Consider the following 18,438-nt stretch of genomic DNA (forward strand, 5'->3'; position numbering starts at 1 on the left):
TTTCTTTCAGGTTGCTGTGACGGATGTTTTGGCTGACCACACTTTCATCTAGTGTTTTCCCTGAAATGACTTTACTGATTATTCACATTTAAGAAGAGTGCCCCAAAATTGCTGTTTGGAAGCTTTGTGCACTTGTGTATGGGGGCGTGTGGAGAGTGGTCTTCAGGGAAATGTGACTGGTATGTCTCCTTGGAAAGTCCTTTATGAGAGCTTCTCAAGGTCTTTCTCTTGGCCTTGTGTGGTTGCCCAGGAGAGTGCCTGGGGACTACGGCTGTCCACATTCGGTATGAATTTATTCTGCTATTTTCATTACAGCACCTCCACCTGCCACTGGGCTGGTGGCTTCTGCAATAGAGAAAAACCTCGGTTTTACTCATTTCAGGGTAAGTACCAAGTCTCTCACCAGAGTGAACGGAGTGGTTGTCTAACTTCACAATGTTGAGGAGGAGCCAGGAGGTCTAATTATTTTTTAGAAATGAACTACACCAAGCAATCCTGCTGTTTTTATCAACACTTTCCCCAGCCTCCACCCCATTAGATACCTGGCCCCCTAAATCATGAGTCTCCCAGGAATTCTGTCCCATGTATCAGGTAGCCTCCCAGCTTTTCCTGCTGCTGGCTTTGAATTCCGCTTTCCCACAACTGCCAAGTAATTTAGCATTTATCCAGCTGCTTTCTGGCTTCATTTTTGTCTCTTTTCCAATGCTCTTTGTCCATGTGAGTTTATGCCTTTATTAAAAAATATAGTTTATTGGGTTTCAGAAGATAACAAAGGCCTTTAAATACTTTCATTTTACCACTTTTATCTGGAAGCACAATTTTAAAATTAAAATAAACTCAATTTTTTAATTTCCAAATATCAAGATGTCTAATATCTTTTTTGTTTGTTTTTCCTCACTTCTAATTACTCACTGACTCCAGGGGATAAGTCTGTCTAAGGTATGGATCTTGTCTACATCTGCCTCACCAGGAGAAAATTGGAGAACTTGACTGACTCACTAGTGGGGCTCACTTTTCTGTGGCCATGGTGTAGCTGTTGTCCAGGGTCAGTTTTGTAAATTAGTTTGGCAGTGTTCACTGCTACATTTATGCCTTTGCTGGTCCAGGTCTTTGCACAAGTCCCTTGATGGAGGTTACTCTTACTCCTTCAGCCAGGATGGTCCATATTTCCTCTAGAGTTTCATCTTTTCAGCTCATGCTCACTTGCTCAGCCATTGTTTTATTATTATTATTATTATTATTAAATCATAGCTGTGTACATTAATGCAATCATGGGGCACCATACACTGGTTTTATAGACAGTTTGACACATTTTCTTCACACTGGTTAACATAGCCTTCCTGGCATTTTCTTAGTTATTGTGTTAAGACATTTATATTCTGCATTTAGTAAATTTCACATGTACCCTTGTAAGATGCACCACAGGTGTAATCCCACCTATCACCCTCGTCCTCACTCCCTCCCGTCCTTCTCCCCCTTCTGCATATCCTTAGGTTATAACTGAGTTATAGCTTTCATATGAAAACCATAAATAAGTTTCATAGTAGGACTGAGTACATTGGATACTTTTTCTTCCATTCTTAAGATACTTTACTAAGAAGAATATGTTCTAGCTCCATCCATGTAAACAGGAAAGAGGTAAAGTCTCCATCTTTCTTTAAGGCTGCATAATATTCCATGGTGTACATATACCACAATTTATTAATCTGTTCGTGGATCGATGGGCACTTGGGCTTCTTCCATGACTTAGCAATTATGAATTGGGCTACGATAAACATTCTGGTACAAATATCTTTGTTATAATGTGATTTTTGGTCTTCTGGGTATATACCTAATAGAGGAATTATAGGATTGAATGGCAGATCTATTTTTAGATCTCTAAGTGTTCTCTAAACATCTTTCCAAAAGGAATGTATTAATTTGCATTCCCAGCAGTGTAGAAGTGTTCCCTTTTCTCCATATCCATGCCAACATCTCTGGTCTTGGGATTTTGTGACATGGGCTAATGTTACTGGAGTTAGATGATATCTCAAAGTAGTTTTGATTTGCATTTCTCTGATGATTAAAGATGAAGAGCATTGTTTCATATGTCTGTAGGCCATGTGCCTGTCTTCTTTAGAGAAGTTTCTCTTCAAGTCCCTTGCCCAGCCTGCAATGGGATCACTTTTTCTTTTCTTGCTTATACGTTTGAGTTCTCTATGGATTCTGGTTATTAAACCTTTGTCAGAGACATAACCTGCAAATATCTTCTCCCATTCTGAGGGCTGTTTTCTTGCTTTACTTACTGTGTTCTTGGCTGCGCAGAAGCTTTTTAGTTTGATCAGGTCCCAGTAGTGTATTTTTGAAGCTGTTTCGATTGCCCAGGGAGGGTGGGTCCTCCTCATAAAATACTCACCCAGACCGATTTCTTCAAGCGTTTTCCTTGCACTCTCTTCTAGTATTTTTATAGTTTCATGTATTAAGTTTAAATCTTTAATCCAGAGAGAGTCTATCTTAGTTAATGGTGAAAGGTGTAGGTCCAGTTTCAGTCTTCTACAGGTTGCCAGCCAGTTCACCCAGCACCATTTGTTAAATAGGGAATCTTTTCCCCACTGAATTTTTTAAATTGGCTTGTCAAAGATCAAATAATGGTAAGTAGCTGGATTCAGCTCTTGGTTCTCTATTCTGTTCCATACATCTACTTCTCTGTTTTTGTGCCAGTACCATGCTGTTTTGATCACTTATTGATTTATAGTATAGTCTGAGGTCTGGTAGCATGAGTCTTCCTGCTTTATTTTTATTTCTGAGTAATGTCTTGGCTATTCGAGTTTTTTTCTGATTCCATATAAAACAAAGTATTATTTTTTCAAGATCTTTAAAGTATGACAGTGGAGCTTTAATAGGGAATGCATTAAAATTGTATATTGCTTTGGGTAGTATGGACATTTTAACAATGTTGATTCTTCCCAGCCATGAGCATGGTACGTTTTTCCATTTGTTAACATTTTCAGCTTTTTCTTTTCTTAGAGGTTCATAGTTCTCTTTATAGAGATCTTTCACGTCCTTTGTTAGATAAACTCCCAAATATTTCATCTTCTTTGGCACTACTGTGAATGGAATAGAGTCCTTAACTGTTTCTTCAGCTTGACTATTGCTGGTATATATAAAGGATACCGATTTATGAATGTTGATTTCATAACCTGAGACGCTGCTATATTCCTTGATCACTTCTAAGAGTTTTGTAGTAGAATCCCTAGTGTTTTCCATATATACAATCATATCATTTGCAAAAAACGAAAGTTTGATATCTTCTGACCCTATGTGGATACCCTTGATCACCTTTTCTTCCCTAATTGCGGTGGCTAAAACTTCCATTACAATGTTAAAGAGCAGTGACACAATGGGCAGCCTTGTCTGGTTCCTGATCTGAGTGGAAATGATTTCAATTTAATTCTATTCAATACGATATTGGCTATGGGTTTGCTGTAGAAGGCCTCCATCAGTTTAAGAAATGTCCCTTCTATACAAATTTTCTTAAGTGTTCTGATCATGTAGGGATGCTGGATATTATCAAAAGCTTTTTCTGCATCAATTGAGAGAATCATATGGTCTTTGTTTTTTAATTTGTTTATGTGCTGAGTAATACTTATAGATTTACGTATATTGAACCAGCCTTAAGACCTTGGGATAAAACTGACTTGGTCGGGCGGCGCCTGTGGCTCAGTCGGTAGGGCGCCGGCCCCATATACCGAGGGTGACGGGTTCAAACCCGGCCCCGGCCAAACTGCAACCAAAAAATAGCCGGGCGTTGTGGCGGGCGCCTGTAGTCCCAGCTACTCGGGAGGCTGAGGCAAGAGAATCGCTTAAGCCCAGGAGTTGGAGGTTGCTGTGAGCTGTGTGAGGCCACGGCACTCTACCAAGGGCCATAAAGTGAGACTCTGTCTCTACAAAAAAAAAAAAAAAAACTGACTTGGTCATGATGTACAATTTGTTTGATGTGTTGCTGGATTCTGTTTATTAGGATCTTGTTGAATATTTTTGCATCTATATTCATTAGTGATATTGGTATATAATTTTCTTTTCTTGTTGGGTCTTTTCCTGGTTTGGGGATCAGGGTGATGTTTGCTTCATAGAACGTGTTGGGTAGTCTTCCTTCTTTTTCTATATTTTGGAACAGGTTGAGTAATATAGGTACTAGTTTCTCTTTAAAGGTTTGGTAGAATTCTGACATGAAGCCATCTGGTCCTGGGCTTTTCTTTCTAGGGAGATTTTCTGTGGTTAATGCTATTTCGGAACTTGATATTGGCCCATTCAACATTTCCACTTGATTCTGGCTAAGTCTTGGAAGGTGATGTGCTTCCAAGTATTGGTCATTTTCCCTCAGATTTTCATATTTCTGAGAATACAGTTTCTTGTAATATTCATTAAGGATTTTTTGAATTTCTGAGGAGTCTGTTGTTATTTCATCTTTGTGGTTTCTGATTGATGAAATTAGAGATTTTAATCTTTTTATCCTGGTTAGGTTAGCCGAAGATTTATCTATTTTATTGACCTTTTCTTTCTTTTTTTTTTTTTTTGACCTTTTCAAAAAACCAACTTTTTAATTTATTGATCTGTTGTATAAATGTTTTATTTTCAATTTCATTTAATTCTGCTCTAATTTTGGTTATTTCTTTTCTTCTACTGGGTTTGGCGTTGGAGGGTTCTTCCTTTTCTAGTTGCTTGAGATAATCCACTAAGGAGTTAACTTCCTCTCTTTCCGTTCTCTTTAGGAAGGCTTGCAGTGCTATAAATTTCCCTCTTAGGACTGCCTTTGCGGTATCCCAGAGGTTCTGATAATTTGTGTCTTCATTGATGTTTTGTTCCAAAAATTTGGCAATTTCCTTCTTAATCTCATCTCGGACCCAGCTATCATTCAGCATAAGGTTATTTCTTTTCTTTTTTTTTTTTTTATTGTTGGGGATTCATTGAGGGTACAATAAAGCCAGGTTACACTGATTGCAATTGTTAGGTAAAGTCCCTCTTGCAATCATGTCTTGCCCCCATAAAGTGTGACACACACCAAGGCCCCACTCACCTCCCTCCTTCCCTCTTTCTATTTCTCCCCCCATAACCACAATTGTCATTAATTGTCCTCATATCAAAATTGAGTAGATAGGATTCGTACTTCTCCATTCTTGTGATGCTTTACTAAGAATAATGTCTTCCACGTCCATCCAGGTTAATACGAAGGATGTAAAGTCTCCATTTTTTTTAATGGCTGAATAGTATTCCATGGTATACATATACCACAGCTTGTTAATCCATTCCTGGGTTGGTGGGCATTTAGGCTGTTTCCACATTTTGGCGATTGTAAATTGAGCTGCAGTAAACAGTCTAGTACAAGTGTCCTTATGATAAAAGGATTTTTTTCCTTCTGGGTAGATGCCCAGTAATGGGATTGCAGGATCAAATGGGAGGTCTAGGTTGAGTGCTTTGAGGTTTCTCCATACTTCCTTCCAGAAAGGTTGTACTAGTTTGCAGTCCCACCAGCAGTGTAAAAGTGTTCCCTTCTCTCCACATCCATGCCAGCATCTGCAGTTTTGAGATTTTGTGATGTGGGCCATTCTCACTGGGGTTAGATGATATCTCAGGGTTGTTTTGATTTGCATTTCTCTAATATATAGAGATGATGAACATTTTTTCATGTGTTTGTTAGCCATTTGTCTGTCGTCTTTAGAGAAAGTTCTATTCTTGCCTCTTGCCCATTGATATAAGGGATTGTTGGCTTTTTTCATGTGGATTAATTTGTGTTCTCTATAGATCCTAGTTATCAAGCTTTTGTCTGATTGAAAATATGCAAATATCCTTTCCCATTGTGTAGGTTGTCTCTTTGCTTTGGTTATTGTGTCCTTAGCTGTACAGAAGCTTTTCAGTTTAATGAAGTCCCATTTGTTTATTTTTGTTGTTGTTGCAATTGCCATGGCAGTCTTCTTCATGTAGACTTTCCCCAGGCCTATATCTTCCAGTGTTTTTCCTATGCTTTCTTGGAGGATTTTTATTGTTTCATGCCTTAAATTTAAGTCCTTTATCCATCTTGAATCAATTTTTGTGAGTGGGGAAAGGTGTGGGTCCAGTTTCAGTCTTTTACATGTAGACATCCAGTTCTCCCAACACCATTTATTGAATAGGGAGTCTTTCCCCCAAGGTATGTTCTTGTTTGGTTTATCAAAGATTAGGTGGTTGTAAAATGTTAGTTTCATTTCTTGGTTTTCAATTCGATTCCAAGTGTCTATGTCTCTGTTTTTGTGCCAGTACCATGCTGTCTTGACCACTATGGCTTTGCAGTACAGACTAAAATCTGGTATGCTGATGCCCCCAGCTTTATTTTTGTTACAGAGAACTGCCTTAGCTATACGGGGTTTTTTCCGGTTCCATACAAAACGCAGAATCATTTTTTCCAAATCTTGAAAGTACGATGTTGCTATTTTAATTGGAATGGCATTGAATAGGTAGATTGCTTTGGGAAGTATAGACATTTTAACAATGTTGATTCTTCCCATCCATGAGCATAGTATGTTCTTCCATTTGTTAATTTCCTCTGCAATTTCCTTTCTGAGGATTTCATAGTTTTCTTTATAGAGGTCCTGCACCTCCTTCGTTAGGTATATTCCTAGGTATTTCATTTTCTTTGAGACTATGGTGAAGGGAGTTGTGTCCTTAATTAGCTACTCATCTTGACTGTTATTGGTGTACACAAAGGCTACTGACTTGTGGACATTGATTTTATATCCTGAAACATTACTGTATTTTTTGATGACTTCTAGGAGTCTTGTGGTTGAGTCTTTGGGGGTCTCTAAGTATAAGATCATGTCATCAGCAAAGAGGGAGAGTTTGACCTCCTCTGCTCCCATTTGGATTCCCTTGATTTCTTTGTCTTGCCTAATTGTATTGGCTAGAATTTCCAGCACTACGTTGAATAGTAAAAGTGACAGAGGATAACCTTGTCTGGTTCCAGTTCTAAGAGGAAAAGCTTTCAGTTTTACTCCATTCAGTAAAATATTGGCTGTGGGTTTGTCATAGATAGCTTCAATCAGTTTTAGAAATGTGCCACCTATGCCTATACTCTTCAGTGTTCTAATTAGAAAAGGATGCTGGATTTTATCAAATGCTTTTTCTGCATCTATTGAGAGGATCATGTGATCTTTATTTTTGCCTCTGTTAATATGGTGGATAATGTTTATAGACTTGCGTATGTTAAACCAGCCTTGCACCCCTGGGATGAAGCCTACTTGATCATGATGAATGACTTTTTTGATGATGAGCTGTAATGTATTGGCTAGGATTTTGTTGAGAATTTTTGCATCTATGTTCATGAGTGAGATTGGTCTGAATTTCTCCTTTTTGTTTGGGTCTTTTCCTGGTTTTGGTATCAGGGTGATGTTTACTTCATAGAATGTGTTGGGGAAGATTCCTTCTTCCTCAATTTTTTGGAATAATTTCTGCAGTACAGGAATGAGCTCTTCCTTGAAGGTTTGATAGAATTCTGGAGTGAAGCCATCTGGACCAGGGCATTTTTTGGTTGGAAGCTTTTTTATTGTTTCTTTGATCTCAGTGCTTGAAATTGGTCTGTTCAGGAGGTCTATTTCTTCCTGGCTGAGTCTATGGAGAGGGTGTGATTCCAAATATTGATCCATTTCTTTTACATTGTCAAATTTCTGGGCATAGAGTTTCTGGTAGTATTCAGACATGATCTCTTGTATCTCTATGGGATCAGTTGTGATTTCCCCTGTATCATTTCTGATTGAGGTTACTAGAGATTTTACTTTTCTATTCCTCGTTAGTCTGGCCAATGGTTTATCTATTTTATTTATTTTTTCAAAAAACCAACTCCTTGTTTCATGAATTTTCTGAATGATTCTTTTGTTTTCAATTTCATTGATCTCTAATTTGATTTTGGATATTTCTTTTCTTCTACTGAGTTTAGGCTTAGATTGTTCTTCTTTTTCCATTTCCATAAGATCTCTTGTGAGATTTGTTGATGTGCTCTCTTTCTGTTTTTCGCATGTAGGCATCTAAAGCGATAAATTTTCCTCTCAAAACTGCTTTTGCAGTATCCCACAGGTTTTGGTAGCTTGTGTCTTCATTGTTGTTATGCTCAAGGAAGTTAATGATTTCCTCTTTTATTTCTTCCTTCACCCATCTGTTATTCAACAGAAGATTGTTTAGTTTCCATGCCTTTGGGTGGGGTCGAGCATTTTTGTTAGAGTTGAGTTCCACCTTTAGTGCCTTATGGTCTGAGAAGATACAAGGTAAAATTTCAATTCTTTTGATTCTGTTGATATTTGTTTTGTGTCCCAGGATATGATCAATTTTGGAGAATGTTCCATGGGGTGATGAGAAGAATGTATATTCTTTATCTTTGGGATGAAGTGTTCTATATGCGTCTATCAAGCACAGTTGTTCTAGGGTCTCATTTAAGTCTCTTATATCCTTGTTTAATTTCTGTTTAGAGGATCTGTCCAGCTCTGTAAGAGGAGTGTTAAGGTCCCCTGTTATTATGGTATTATGAGATATCATATTGCTCAGACTGAGTAAGGTCTGTTTCAAGAATCTGGGAGCATTTAAATTGGGTGCATAAATATTTAGAATTGAAATGTGTTCTTGTTGTATTTTTCCCTTGACCAATATAAAGTGACCATCTTTGTCTTTTTTGACTTTAGTTGCTTTAAATCCACATGTATCTGAAAATAAGATTGCAACTCCTCTTTTCTTCTGAATTCCATTTGCCTGAAAAATTGTCTTCCAACCCTTGGCTCAGAGCTTTAATTTGCCTTTTGAAGCCAGGTGTGTTTCTTGCAGACAGCAAATGGATGGCTTGTGTTTTTTAATCCAGTCAACCAATCTATGTCTCTTCAGTGGGGAATTCAAGCCATTAACATTTATTGAGATAATTGATACGTGTGGTAGTATTCTATTCGTCTTATTTGGTGAGAGTCCATTGCTTAGTTTTATCTTTTGCATCAGTGTGGAGGTTAGGTTCTGTCCTTTGATTTCTGAGTTCTTACTTTGCTGCTGATCCATTGTGGTGGTCAGTGTGCAGAACAGGTTGAAGTATTTCCTGTAGAGCTGGTCTTGTTGTGGCGAATTTCCTCAATGTTTGTATATCCGTAAATGATTTGATTTCTCCGTCAATTTTGAAGCTTAGCTTAGCAGGGTACAGAATTCTGGGCCGAAAATTGTTCTGTTTAAGTAGATTAAAGGTAGATGACCATTGTCTTCTTGCTTGGAAAGTTTCATTAGAGAAGTCTGCGGTCACTCTGATGGATTTGCCCCTGTAGGTCAACTGGTGCTTACTCCTGGCAGCTTGCAGAATCTTTTCTTTTGTCTTGACTTTGGACAGGTTCATCACAATGTGTCTTGGAGAAGCTCGGTTAGAGTTGAGGCGACCTGGGGTCCGATAGCCCTCTGAAAGCAGTGTGTCAGAATCTTTGGTGATATTTGGGAAATTTTCTTTTATAATATTCTCTAGTATGGCTTCCATTCCTCTGGGGCATTCTTCTTCCCCTTCTGGAATTCCTATAACTCGTATGTTGGAACGCTTCATAAAGTCCCATAATTCTGACAGTGAACGTTCTGCTTTCTCTCTCTTCTTTTCTGCCTCTTTTACTATCTGAGTTATCTCAAAAACTTTGTCTTCTACCTCTGAAATTCTTTCTTCTGCATGTTCTAACCTGTTGCTGATACTTTCCATGGCATCTTTAAGTTCCCTGATTCACTGTTTCATTCCCTTCAGCTCTGCTATATCCTTTTTATATTCTTCATGTCGTTCATCTCTTATTTTATTCTGTTTTTGGATTTCCTTTTGGTTATTTTCCACTTTATTAGTAGTTTCCTTCATTGTTTCCATCATTTCTTTCATTGTTTTCAACATGTGTATTCTAAATTCCCTTTCTGTCATTCCTAACATTTCTGTATAGGTGGAATCCTGTGCCGTAGCTACCTTGATGGTCCCTTGGCGGGGTTGTTCTGGACTGGTTCTTCATGTTGCCTGGAGTTTTCTGCTGATTCTTCCTCATGGGTGATTTCTTTTATCTGTTTCCTTGCCCTAATTTTCCTTTCACTTCCTCTTTCTCTTTAAGTTCTTGTGCCTGTGGACTAAGGGTTACAGGACCATAAGGGTGAGAAGGTTTAAGAGCAAAATAGGGATGAAAGAAAGGAGGACTGAGTGATAAGAAGAAAAAAAGAAAAATAGAGAAAAGAGAGGGGGTGGGTAAAAGGAATATTGATGAGAAGAAGAGAGGCACAGAAAGAGGGAGACAGAACAATATAGGTGTACAGTAGGGTACTTTGATACAACCTTAAAAAAAAAAAAAACACCTTCTGGGCGTGCCCAGTTGGGTGGTTCCCTTGAGGTCAGCAGCTCTTTGCTAACCTGATCAGATACCGTACCCCACCTCCACCAAGTAGAGAGGAAAGACAAAAATCCTATAAATCAAACCAAAACAAGCAAACAGAAAACTTTACGGGATAAAATTGGCTGGAAAAACCAAATAATAGCGGTAGAAATACTAACAACAATGAAGTTCTAATTATTGAAATAGTCAGCAATGGGAAATTATAATTAAACTAGAAATATTGAGAAAGAAAAAGGTTCTGTATGGAAAAGGTTGAACTTAAAAAACAAAACAACAATCAACAACATCAAAATTAACAAAAAAAACAACGAAACCAAAAAAAAAACACATCCAAAAACAAAGCAGTATGTATATGTTATTGAATATTGTCTGGGCAACACGTGGTCTTCTGGGGTATGAGATGTTAATCACAGTTCTGATACAACTGGAGGCTGCTAGTTTCTCAAACCCCAGCAGGTAGACACCCTAAATCTCTCTTCAGCCCACTTAAAAGGCATTTTGAACTTGTTCACTTACTGAGCAGAAGCTTTCTCAGGGAAGTGCTTGTCGCTGGAATCACTGCTGAAGTGGCTATCCACTTACCCTGTGTGTCAAACCTGGTCTCCCTCTGCCCCCGAGGGTTAAGGCTGCAAGGCGGCTCAGACCCCGCCCTTAGGCTACTTGGTCGCTGGGTTACCAGCTCCCACCCAATTCCAGCTCTGCGACCCTGAGGGCGGAGCTTGCTGGGGCAGATTGCTCACAATGTCTGCCTGTGACCCAGAGCCAAACACTTAGCTCTGTCTGGCTCAGCGGCTCAGACTGGGGCCCTAGACAAAGGCCAAAGTTCTCCGCACTCCTGCTAAGGCTCTCACCAAGGCAGTTCAGCTGAGTGCCAAGTCCAAAGACACCAAAACAGTTCACAGGTAAGGCCTTTCTGGTTTGCAGTCTCGCTGCTACTGAACTTACAGTTGCGGGTGGTTTTAGACGGATTGAACACACGCGACCACTTGCCGGTTTTCCACTGTTTTAGTCCTCCTCTTGGGGTCCGGAAGTCTCTCGCTGACTCCCTGTATCCTCTCAGGGGTGATGATAGGCAGATCCCACCAGCCAGAGATGCCTGGAGTCCTATATCCCCAGACTCACGGTGCCCAGATGCAAGGAAGCTGTTACTCGGCTGCCATCTTGCTCTGCCTCCCCAAGGTTATTTATTTTCCATGTTTTTGTATGGGTATGCAGATTGCTCTTGTTATTGAGTTCAACTTTTATTCCATGGTGGTCTTAGAAGATGCAAGGAATAATTTCTATTCCTTTAAATTTACTGAAGTTAGACTTGTGACCTAAGATGTGATCGATTTTGGAGTATGTTCTGTGGGCTGATGAGAAGTATGTGTGTTCGGTTTTGTTGGGATGAAATGTTCTGTAGATGTCTGCTAAATCCAAATGTTGGATGGTTAGGTTTAAATCTAAAATTTCTTTGCTCAGCTTCTTATTGGGGGATCTATCCAACACTGCCAAAGGAGTGTTGAAATCTCCAACTATTATTGAGCTGGAGGAAATCAAGTTGCTCATGTCTGTTAGAGTTTCTCTTATAAATTGAGACACATTCTGGTTAGGTGCCTAAATATTAATAATTTAAATCTCATCATATTATTACCCTTAACAAACATGAAGTGACCATTCTTATCCTTACTTACTTTTGTTCGTTTTAAGCCTATTGTGGTTGCAAATAGAATTGCAACACCTGCCTTTTTGTGATTACCATTTGCCTGAAATATGGATGATCATCCTTTCACCCTGAGTCTATATTTATCTTTTAAGGTAAGATGTGACTCTTGTATGCAGCAAATATGTGGCCTGAGTTTTTGTATCCAGTCATCTAACCTGTGACAATTTAAGGCATTCACATTAATGGAGAATATTGATAAGTCTGGTAAAATTTTGGATATCAAGTTTTTCAAAAGTCCAGTGGACATTTTTAATCCTTTTGCCACTGTGGAAGTTGGAGTTTGATCAAAAGTTCTGAGTGAGTTTACTTTTGTGGTATAGGATTGGGTTGGTCATTATGGAGGATAGGTCTGAGAATATCCTTAAGAGCTGGTTTGGTTATGGCAAATTTCTTTAACATATGAATGTCATTAAAGTATTTAATTTCTCCATCATAAATGAAACTCAGTTTAGCTGGATACAGGATCCGGGGTTGAAAGTTATTTTGCTTTAGGAGATTAAAAGTCGATGACCACCCTCTTCTGGCTTGAAAATTTTCAACAGATAGATCTGCAGTCATTCTAATATTCTTCCCTTTTTAGGTAACGGATTTCTTACGTCTGGCTGCTTTCAGAATTTTCTTCTTCATATTAATGTTAGTGAAGTTAATTGTGATATGCCTGTGGGATGTCTTATTGGGATTGAGTTGTGCTGGCGTTCTGAAACTGTCTACTATCTGAATTGCAGAATCTCTTGGCATGCCTGGAAAATTCTCTTTCATAATTTCATGAAGAAGGGCCTCTGTAACTTGTGAGGCCACTTCATCACTTTCAAGGATTCCAATGAGGGGGCTATTAGCCTTCTTTGAATTATCCCAGATCTCTCTGAGAGAATGATCTATTTTTGCTCTGCATTTCTCTTCATCTTTGAGAGTTTGGAAGCATTCAAAAGCTTTGTCTTCAATGTCAGAAATCTTTTCTTCTGCTTGCTCCACTCTGTTACTGAGAGATTCTACTGTATTTTTCAGATCTTTGAGGGCTGCAAATTCTTTCTTCAGTGTGTCAAAATCTTTGGTGGTTTTGTCCTTAAATTTGTTAAATTCTTGAGACAACTCTTGAATTTCTCCTTGAATTTCTAATCCCAACTTTTGAATTGTTTCTCGAATTTTTAATTCCAAATTTTCCTCCATTCTATTAATTTTGTTTGCAATCCAAATTCTGAATTTGATTTCTGATATCTTGGCTAGCTGTTTATGAATGGGATCTTCAGTTACATCCGCCATGTCTTTCTTTGGGGTTATTGATCTATTCTGGTTATTTTTGTTACCAGAGTTTTTCTGCTGATTCCACACCATGATTATTTTACCCCATTTGACTTTTCCCCTGGAGTTTTGTTGAGGACCTATAAGGTACTACAGCCTGAGAAACTGGGGACCTGTTTGGTGTAGTGGGACTAAGTGGCTCTGTCTTGTTTTCAGCTGGTCTCTGTCCAACCCTAGTGAAACAGTTACTCTGGGTTGAAGTCTCAGCTGTGGAGAAATACCAAAAGTCACCCCGCCCCCCATAGGCAACTATTGGAAAAGGAAAATCAAACCTTCCCTCAACCACACACCCAGGACACCACTTGAATAGTCCCTGGGTGACTGGCTCAGTTTAAAAGGTCCAAATCAACTTTCTCAGTCAGCACCTGTCTCAGGTGAGAGAGTTTAAAAGGTCTCTGGCAACTGGATCCCAAGGGTCTGGTAACACCTCAAATATGACTTGCTCCGGTGCTCCATGAAGTCAGGATGACCCACCCAGAAAATAGATTAATCTGGGAAGGTTGATTCCTCCTTCCCCACCTTGCACCTCTGTCACACCCAGTCACTGATAACCCCATAGGACTGTGATCCAGTTGCCTCCAGTGAGCAGATACTACAGGGGTTTGCACCTGCCTGAATCACAAGGAAATCTATGTCTGCTCAGCCAGGCCACTGCTGTATGCCTCTATCCAGCAGGGGGAGGTGAGGCCTGACAACCTCGGGTGCTTGATGGAGGCTGGGGGGTGTTCGCTCAGTTTCAGCCCCACCCCTGATTGATGTTACTGACAGAACAGAACACAACAACTTTGCAGGAATTTGTTTCTGTTTCTGCTAAATTCCCCTGCAGAAGAGAAGCTGTTTTGAGTTCCCAGAACCTGTGCCTCAGGCCCAGACTTTGCTCCTGCAGTTTTGTATTCGCAGCATGGTTAGGTATCAGTTCTAGCCTCTTGCCTTCCTTTGTCTATAGGCTGACAATCCCATGAGGGCCGGGTGCATCTTAGGCTCAGTAAAGGGGTCCTCTGTGTGCCCCACCCTGGGAATTTCCCAGCTCTGTGCATGCATTTTCTCGTCCTCACACTCCACCTAGGCCAGTACCACCTCAGGCAAACCCTTTACTCACAGGGCCTGTGTTTCCATTCCAGATCTGTTCTGAAGTGGTTGCCACCTGAGACAATGCCCAGCCTCCTCAGGTTGCCCAGGGAGACAGGGGGTATGGCTTCGGAATATCCAGGATGAGTTTTATTGTTGCCAAAAATGGCTGCTGCTCTGTGCCTCGGGGCACCGCCACCCGGACGTGGTTCCCTCTCAGACAACCATCCTATCCGCACTTCGATCCTGCAGAATCAGCACTGACCAGCTGCAGTCTAGGCCCTGTCCACACCCTTTGAGAAATCACCCAAGAATCTGGACTCCTGGGGGACAGGCCTCCAGACCTCAGAGTGAGAGTGGAGGGGAGTGCTGGGAGCTCAGAATTGCATGTAGAGAATATATACAGTTTTACATAATTTTATGCCTGGCAGGAGAACGCCGTGGCACCCTAGTAGGGGAGGTAGGTCCAGTTTTTAGAGGGTCTTCTCGTGGAGTGTAGTGGGAGGACCTTTGAACTCTGCTTGTTTATTTGTGGGGCACTCCGAGCCGTTCTCATGGGGGAGGGGACTCCTGTCCACTTGGTGATGGATTTTGTACCTTTTGTTTGCATCCTTGGAGTCGCAGCTCACCTCAGTGGGGTTGATGTGCACTCTTCAAACTTCTCTCTTGGTGCAGCTCTAATCCACCAGGTTGCTTGCTAAATTTCTGTCCTTTAACTCTCCCTCTGGCCGGGAGCCTCTGTGGAAAGCTGGCTTCAGTCAGCCATCTTGTCTCCACCCCCTTTGCTCAGGCATTGTTTCCAACGTGTGACTCAGTTGGGTAGAATGAGCATCCAACTTGGGCTACATGTTGTGTGATACCAAGCCTCACCACATAACTTTTAAGGTCCTGGTAGTTAGCCTCGACCATCAATTCAGATTCCGTGGTCCCTAATGACAAGTGCTTAGTAGAAGTTTCTATCTAAAGTTACTCTATTGACTGGAAGTCTGGACACTGCCTGAGAACTTTTCTTCTCTGACCCAGGAGAAGGCACAGATTTTGTTCATAGAACAACCCTTACAGCAGATTTGCAAGGTGGGGGGGGGGTAAAAACCAGAAACTATTATCGTATTTCTCGTCAGACATGTCGGCTTCAACTGAGATTTTTCAAGGACATGCATATGTAATCCTTGTAATAATCTGCCTCTGTGCCAGAGGCATCACTGATTATTAGTGGTGTTTTCCTGTGCTTACAGTAAATTTCTGAATCTTTGAGAGGCAGTGGCAAAGCTTGAAGGCTGGATGCTGTATTTACTGATACCTATTTTTCAACCATGTCTTAACATTTGGTAAGGACCTAACTTCTTATATTAATTCTCTTTCTGCTTGAAATAATGACTAAAGTCTAACTACCATGTACCCATCTTTGCAAACATCAGCTCATCTGCTATAGGTGTATTTAAAAGACATCTGTATCAAGCCATGCAAATCTATTCTGTTATAATTTGTTTTTCCTCAGGGCTGTGAGTGCCTATTTGCCTACACTGAGAACATGGTAAATTTCAAATGGAAGCTCTTTTGGGGGGCTATCATTTTTTATTTATTTATTTATTTTTTTTATTGTTGGGGATTCATTGAGGGTACAATAAGCCAGGTTACACTGATTGCATTTTTTAGGTAAAGTCCCTCTTGCAGTCATGTCTTGCCCCCAGAAAGTGTGGCACACACCAAGGCCCCATCCCTCTCTCTCCTTCCCTCTCTCTGCTCTTCTTTTCTCCACCCCGCTCTTTCTTTCTCTCTCTGTTCTCCCCTCCCCTGACCCCCATCATGACCTTAATTGTCATTAATTGCCTTCATATCAAAATTGAGTACATAGGATTCATGATTCATGTCTACGGCCATACCATCCTGAATGCACCAGATCTTGTCTGATCTTGGAAGCTAAGCAGGGTTGGGCCTGGTTAGTACTTGGATGAGAGGGGCTATGGTTTTGTGTTGGATGTAAGTTCCACTGTACTAGGGATCTCCTCCACGTGGAAGTATAGAGGAAATTCAAAAGCCAAAAGTACATTATTTGAGGACTGTTTGTATTCTCCAAAAGAACCATGAAATATGGTTATAGAAGAATCAGCTTCTGTAAGTAAATGAATGCATGAAAATGTTCTATATTTTATCAGAAACCAGAATTTCACTTTTGAGCACTATTAAATAGTATAGCAACAAAAGATGTAATTCTGTGGCTCCCAGCCTATCTAATTTAAATTTATTATTGCCCACATTATCATCCTATGAAAAAATAAGAAAACATTTCTTGGCCTGCTTTTCTCAAAAACCTTGGTGATTTGATTTCTCTATTTGTTACAGAAAAAGTCTCTTTTTACATTCAGTATGCTACCAAATTTCTCAGTGACTCAGCCATTATTTCCGATTTTGCTTATTTCTCTCTCATTGAAAGTTTAGGCTAAAAATACATGAATGAAAAAATACGTAATTCCAAAAGCATAACCTTATACATCAAGTTTCTTTAAAATATACAGAAATTTATAAATTTACTACATATTGGAAGATACCCAACAAGTTCAGATAATTTACCCTTTCAGGATATTTTTTTCAAAGCACTTTAAAGTATACAAAGTGTTATTTATTTCTTATTATTTTAATGGGACCTGTTGATAGATTGTATAATGAAATGATCCACATAGATTCTGCTCTCAAATCATTAACATGCTATTGCATAGAGCAGTGGTTCTCAACCTTCCTAATACTGCAGCCCTTTAATACAGTTCCTGTGGGTCATGACCCATAGCGTGAGAACCAACCACTAGCATAGAGGCTCATGAAAAGCCTAGTTGTTATCTGGAACTTGTAATATATTTTGCTACAGAAGTAAAATTCATTTTGTTTATGCAAAATATTTATATCTCACCAATTCCAGAAAAAGATTTGAAGAAGCTCGTGTAATTAAGTATAATGTAAAATAAGACAACTTCAAAATTGGAAAGAGCAGAGGAATAGATGTCTCTGGGGACTTACAATTACTTTTTTAAAGGGAGGCAGATCAGTACAAAGAGAAGAGAAGTGAATATCACATAGATCCTTGTCCTCATCTTCATGCTGGGAAACAAACAGCTATGTCAACTGGATCAAGCTTCTGACTGTTAGTATCCATGCCTATTAAACGGGTAAAACTGTAACCAACCTGGCCAGTGACTGTGTTCCATGACAAATCCTTCATAGATGAGTCTTCTCTGAGGTCTCCTTTGCTATTTCCTCTGGGAGCTGGCTGGGTGGAAACAAGGGCAATTCTCATTCTGCCTGCAGAGCAGCATTTTCTATACTGTTCTTGCTGGACGAGGTGGACCAGCCACTGAGCCTCTGCTGTCCTGAGCTCCTCCAGAGCCCTGACCTCCTTGCCACAAGCAGACCTCTCCCGGGCTGCTGTCAACAGCTTTTACCCCACTGACTCTCACTAATCTTCTCTTCAACTAGCCAGGAAATCTCCTTCACTTGACATTTTTAACTTTAAAGCTGTTACATCCCTAGTGAAGCTGACTTCCCCTTAATATGACATTTTTTAATTCTAAAGCTGTTACATCCCTAACGATGCTCATTTCTTCTTAATATTGCACTCTTCTCTTTTTCAGGGGATGGAACCTCTGGGAGTCTAAGTTGAGGGATGATCAAATCTAGCCCAGCCTTCACCTGGAATGGCTGATTTCTCTGTAATCCCCACTTGCTGCTCCAGCTGACCCTCTCTTTACTCACAGTAGGTTTTTCTCTGAGATTTCACGCATTCTGTCCAATCTAAAACAACTTTGGGGAACTTTCCATGTCTCAGACAAGATAGCACTTCAACTGGAACACAAAATTCTCTCTCACAGATCCCTGGATCCCAACCAAATGCAGGAATGCAGCTAAATTCAAAGTCTGCTGATGAGGATGATCTTCCAGAACACAGGGCAGATCCTGAGGGGACAGTGTTGGCTAACCTCACATTCCCATCTAGCACTC

The sequence above is a fragment of the Nycticebus coucang genome, chromosome 16 (genome assembly GCF_027406575.1).
Source record: "Nycticebus coucang isolate mNycCou1 chromosome 16, mNycCou1.pri, whole genome shotgun sequence".
NCBI lineage: Eukaryota > Metazoa > Chordata > Mammalia > Primates > Lorisidae > Nycticebus > Nycticebus coucang.